Here is a 6,661-nt window from a genome sequence, read left to right on the forward strand (position 1 = left end):
CTGACCCTGCTACATGTCCAGAAAGATGGACCCTTACCAGAGAGGCAGCCTGCAGCAAGAGGGATACAGGTGAGACTCAAGGGAACAGGTTCAAAACTGGCACGGACATCAGAGTCCAGGACCAGACCACACTTTGGATCTTTCTGCCTCCCGACCTCACTGCCAACCCTCCTCTGCTTCCCCACCTTCATGAACTTCAGAGTTCTCATTTATCTGGCAAGGTGGGGGTAAGAGTGGGGAGTGATGACGCCACACCCATCATCCCTTCTAGGAGCTTCCTGGCTGGAAGTTCTTTTTTGTAGCATGTCAGCCTTGAGTTCTTCTGGAAAGGAGTTTCCAGAAGTCTCCTCTAGTTCCCTCTTGCTGCAGTGGAAGAAAAAAGAGCTATTTATTTACCATCACTCTCATGCCCACTGACAAAGGGCACTGAGTCGTGAAGACAAACCAGGAAGAATTCAGTTCTGGATTCCCACTCAGCTGGGCCGTCACTCCATCCTCCCAGAGCTGAAGGTTCGAGTTATGGATGGGAGGGGGCTGCCACATGTGGGAGAATGTGGCTGTCCCCGGGGGACAAGAGATCCTGACAGGACATGCCAGACATCCAGCAGAATGAGGAGTGTCAGGCAAGTAAGTGGCTCCACCCCCACCCCAGCCCCCCAGGCTGGCATTCCTCACTCATGAAGCACCATCATAAATCATGGCTCCCACCCAGACCCACACAGGAGAGACCCACACTAGACCCCCTAAGGCCCTAGGCAGTAGCACCCCCCAACTGGGAGTGGGCCAACCCCTCTAGAATGATGGGATTTTTCCAGTGACGTACCCACAATCCAGTAGGTTCTTAAGGAGCAACCCCTGCTCGTCTGCAAGGAAGACCCTCTGCTACTACTTTCTTCTGGATTCTAGTTGGGTACCTACAACCCAACCCTAGCTGGGGAAGAGGTAGGTGTGCTTCTTAGGGGCACATGTCCCCACCCACTATGCTTAGCTTTCCTTTATACCTCCCCACTTCCCCCTCAGTCCTGCTCAGAGAGGGCCAGATGGGGGCTGAGGCCACACAGCAATCCCAGCAGATGAGGACTGAACTGGCCCTGTGTTCTCTGGGGACAAGGTGGGCAAAAACTGGCCTGACAGTCGATGGTAGGTGCTCTGGCAGAGCATGGGGGCAGGCCTCCCCCAGGTGCTCAGAAACCATCCTTCTTGGCAGGCAGGAGGGTGGACAGGAGGCAAGTAGCACCTGTCGGCCTAATCACCGTCATTAGCCAGGCAATAAAGTGGCACGGACCAGGCCAACCTTTGAAGGAAGGGCCTGTCAGCCCAGGTCTGGTTTGTGTGGGGAGCCTAGCAGCTCAGCTCCTCTTGCATACACTCGGGGCTGTGGCAGGTGGATGGGGCACTGTAGGGACAAGGGGCTGTACCCTCTCTGCTTGGCACCCACATCCTTTCTCCCATGGCTTCCAGAAAGGTAACAGGGCGGGGGGCGGGGGGGGGGGGGCTCCAGGTATCTCCTCTAGAAGCTGAGTTGGTGCAGTGCCAGGACTCAAAAACTCCTGTGGTAGTGAATTCCCTGTTGCTAGAGAAGATAAGTGATAGGCCAGAAACAACCTAAAGACAGTCTGCCTGATGCAGCTGTGTCCCCAGTTCCTAGCGTGGGGCCTGGCCCAGTGACTATCATATGAATGAGTGAATGTATCAGAAGTATAGGAGGGCTTCTTGCTCCCAGAGGGACATTGGACACACTGCCCTCAAAGCCCCTTTCCAGGCTGCTGTGCATGACCTTGAACCAATGTCACCTTTAGGCTCAGCAGATAGGTCCAGATTTCCAAGCCACCTCTTACCTTTTCCCCTGCCCCTGTCACCTAGGACCCTGGGAGTGTCCTATTTGCCTCACCCCTTCTCCTGCGGGCCAGCCCCAACCCCAGGGGCAAATGGCACCCAGAGAGTCCAGGGAAGACCTATGAAGCCAAGTTTTCAAAGAGAAACCTAGCAGGGTAGAAAGGAGGCATTAGTTAGAGAGATGGAGAAGGTGGTAGCAGGGTCATTGTGCCCACTTTCTGGGTTCATCTTGCCTCGGGCCTGAGGTCAAGGGCAGCTCTGGGGGTTAGGGTCCTCAAATCCAGAATAGGTCCAGGGCATGACTTCTTTGTCTCCCCAAAGTCTCAGATGGAAAGCTGTTTCCTGGAGACAGCGGGGTGAGCTATGTAGGATGGCAGGTGGATGGGGCACTTTAGGGACAAGGAGTTTTAGGGTAAGGGGTAGGGTAGGACTGGGATGGCTAAGGTTCTGATGGGTGCCAGCCTGAAGAGAGGGCCCCATACAGCCTCCACCCCAGGCTGGGCCCCATTAGTCATGTCAACAGAGCCGTGGGGTTTCACTAGGGGCAGGCAGCCAAAAGGGTAAGCCCTCAACTTTGGGGAGGGAGGGAGTAAGGAGAGGACAAAGGGTGAGGACAAGAGGAGCAGCCTGACTAGCAAAGTCAGGACAGGGGTTCAGAGGGTTGCTCTTGGGACACCTGGGTAGCTCAGTGTCGTGTCTGCCTTTGGCTCAGGGCATGATCCCGGGATCCTGGGATCGAGTCCTGCACCAGGCTCCCCATAGGGAGCCTGCTTCTCCCTCTGCCTATGTCTCTGTCTCTCTCTGTCTCTGCCTATGTCTGTGCCTCTCTCTCATGAATAAACAAATAAAATCTTTTTTTGAAAAGTTGCTTTTAAGGGCAGGTAGACCTACACACATGTATATACAGACCCACAGATTCTTACACATGGGACAACTTACAGACACATACACAGGCTTGAGTACCTGCATACACACAGTTACGCACACACATAGACACTCATGTATGCAGTTACTCACAGCCCTTCAGACACTCAGGCATTTACAGAAACACATAGAGACACAGCTGCAGACATTAGTCTGTACACAACCACACACGCACGCGCGCACAATCAGCGTCAGTCAGGCACCTGCAAAAACACAGATGCTGGTGCACAGTATTGGGCCCAAGTGTTCTCGCAATTACATTCACACACATCAAGACACAGATTGTGCCATGGGCACACCCAATATCACAGTGTAGCTTCACTGACTTAATGCACACTCAGAGTGACACATGTGAGCCTGAGAACATAAATGTAAATACTTGCACGCTCACACACAGGTACACCTGTACTTACACAAACAGATGCCAGTGAACACACACACACACAACCACACACACACATTCTGGAATAAGTCTTCCTAAAGCAGGAGGGATTAAGATTCGCCAGGAGAAGCCTGTCCTTCTCACCCAGCAGGACTCTAGCTGTGTCCCTCCCTCCTGAACCCCCCCGCCCCACCACCAAGCCCTCAGCCTGGAAACTCCCTGAATTTCCCAGAGGGTCAGCCAACCAGAACAGGCTCAGACCTCCCAACCTCGCGCCCCCACCACACGCCCTCCACAACTCTGGCCAGTGCTGGCCCAGACCTCTCCAACTCTTCTTTGATATGGGGTCCTCAGGCCTCAGGGCCTCAGGGCAGCTCCACTTAGGCCCAGTTCCTCTGCAAATGTTCTTAAATGTCTTCCCTGACAATGGAGTGAGACTGGGAAGGCCTGGGAGGTGGCAGGCTCAGTCTTGGAAACCCACTTGGGGAAGACAAGTCCAGCTCACGTGAACAGAAATGGACAGAAGTTGGCTAGTCCTGATGTGGGGGTGCATGGAGAGAGCCCCTCCTCCATCACACTGGGGTACTCAACAGTGGAAACTTGCTCTTCCTTCTCCCTGGGGGTCACCAGCATCTTGCACCAGACTGGAGCATGGTGGACATTGGCATCAGGGATTTCCATCCCCAGTTAGGGCTGATGCCGACTCAAAGCAGCCCAGCCCTGGGCAGAGAACCGGTACTGACCTCCAGTCTCTAGAGAGATGGAGCTTCCCCTGGCCCCTGTTTCAACACCCAGCTACAGTCTATCCAGGCCAGAGCCAGCTCAGCTACATCTCCAGGCCCTGAAATGAGGATGCTGGAGTGTGTGAGACCAAACCTCCAGATTGAAGTCCCTTTCAAGGGGAACAGAGCCAACACTGCAGCATCTAGAATTGAGGTTAGACACCAGGACAAGACTTTCGGGGTCCAGGCAAGAACTCTGAGGGGTTGGTATGATGAGAAGGATGGTCCTGTCTGGAAGTGGAGAATGAGAAAAAAAGACCTCACAAATCCCCTTGTAGTCCGAGAACACTGGGATTCCCAAGGCTCCTTCTTCAACTCCCAGATGGCCTGCAATGAGGAAGTAGTACTTCCCAAAGGAAAGAGGGAGCCATGCCCATTCCCGGGGTAGGGGTGGATCGTGTCTCCCAAGAAAAAGAAGTTCATCTCATCATCAAATCAGAGTTTCACTGTAGGAAGGTGAAAACCACAGTCTCTCCTGGCATCCCCTCAGAGCCCCTCTGGGACCTTTGGCCCCCCAATTAATTTGCATTTCCTTGACTTTTAGTGAAGTTAAAAATCTTTTCATTTGTTTATTGGCCATTTGTATTTTAGCCCTGAATCGCTTACTCATGTCCTTGGCCCATTTTTCTATGATCATTTTACCTGTTTAGAGGAGCTCTTTATATATTATGGATATTAATTCTTTGTCTATTTTATATGTTGCAACACTTTCTTCCAGGCTGGGTTTTTTTTTTTTTTTTTTTTAATCTTTTAGCTTTGTTTATGGTATATTTTGTTCTAATGAAATTTGTAACTTTTACTTAGTAAAGTCTATCAACGTATTCGTTCATGGCTTCTGGATTTGATGCCATGCTTTAAAATGTCTTCTTCACTCCATAGTTAATAAAATGTTTTCTACATTTTAAAAATTATCCGTATGGTTCTCATTTTATATTAGGTCTTTCATCTACCTGGATTTTTTTTTAATTTTTTTTTTTTTTTTTTTTTTTTATGATAGTCACACAGAGAGAGATTGGCAGAGACACAGGCAGAGGGAGAAGCAAAGCAGGCTCCATACACCCGGAGCCCGACGTGGGATTTGATCCCAGGTCTCCAGGATCATGCCCTGGGCCAAAGGCAGGTGCCAAACTGCTGCGCCACCCAGGGATCCCTACCTAGATTTTTTTTTAATGAATAGTGTGAGGTAGGATTTAACTTTATCTCTTTCAAATGGAAATCCCATTATCCCAAGTCCATTCATTGAATGTTTTTTTTACACTTTCCTGGTGCTTAGAACACTTGTTATTTTATACCGAATACTCAAAAATCCCCATTTATCCTGGACTCTTATCGTCCATTAATTTATTTGCTAATTTGCACCAAAATCACACTATTTTAAGTGCAGAAGACTCATAGAACATTTCGAAATCTAGAAGGCAAGTTCTCCTTTGTTTCCAAAGATTCTAAGCTGTTCTCACATGTTAACTCTTCCCCAAAGTTTAGAATCAACTTGTCAAGGTCAGGGAGTGAAAAATTAGATTTGATTTGAATTACATCCAGTTTATAGATTATTTAGGGCAGAACTGACACCATTACAATATTATACTGACCTTTCCATTTAGGAACATGATTGCCTTTGTATTTATGTCTATCAATAAAGTTCTATTCTTTTCTTCATGGAAATTTTAAGATTTTTTTCTTACTAAGCTTATTCTTGGGTACTATGTAACTTTCTTACTATTGGGAATGGGATCTTTTGTCTCCTTTTATTTTTCTACCTGGTTCTTCTGGTTGCATAGACATGGATTTTGTTTTTCTAAAGTTAGCATATATTCCAGTACCTTACTAAATTTTCTCATTAGTCCTAATAGCTTTTTAGCTGATTATCTTAGATTTCCTAAGTGAACAATCACATCATTTGTAATTTTTGGAGGTTTTGCCTGTTTTCTTCTCATATCTATGTCTCTTATTTCTTTTTCTTAACTTATTGCACTGGGTAGGACCTTCAGAATAATGTTGATTGATAGCAATGGGGATAATGGGGTAAATAGCAATTTACAGCTTTCATGGTTCTCTGTGCTCAGTGTATCCATATGGAAATACCCATGAGTCTAAAAATAGCAATTAGCCCCATATACACCAGTAAGAGCAATTAGCAAATGCACCAGAAGGTCCCGACACCTGTTCTCTCACTGTGAAGCTCCATTGATTATTAGGTCAAGGGAATGGGGTTTTGATTGCTAACATGAGTCCCAGAGAAAGGTAGATTGAGCCCAGGGCCCCCCTTCTAGCCCCAGAACATAATTCTTATGCCCAAGTGGTCAAACCAGCACATCCTCATTTCTCACCCAGCACCATTGGGCCTGGTGAAGAGAAAGGGGGCACATATTTATAGAACATCTACTGTATACCAGAGACTGTGCTAGGAACTTTAAACATAATCTTAGCTAATCTTCACAACAATTCTGCAAGTGAATAGTATTATTCCCTTTTTAGCAGATGAGGAAACTGAGACTCCAGTTGTTAGTATGGAGGATGACACCGCTAACTGTCACTCACAGATGGGTTCTTTATTATCTGCCCCAGCACTCTCTTTTCGGAAATAATTATTCCCTGCCTAGACCAGGAAGTCTCCAAATGTTTAAGTCTACTCCACACTGGTGCCAGATGACCACCACCATCCCTCAGACAAGGTTAACGTTACCTCCTTTTTTGGAATGAGATAGAGTAAGTGGGGAGGAACCACCCTCTCCATACC

This window comes from Canis lupus, chromosome 9 (genome assembly GCF_003254725.2).
Source record: "Canis lupus dingo isolate Sandy chromosome 9, ASM325472v2, whole genome shotgun sequence".
In the NCBI taxonomy this organism is placed as follows: Eukaryota; Metazoa; Chordata; class Mammalia; order Carnivora; family Canidae; genus Canis; species Canis lupus.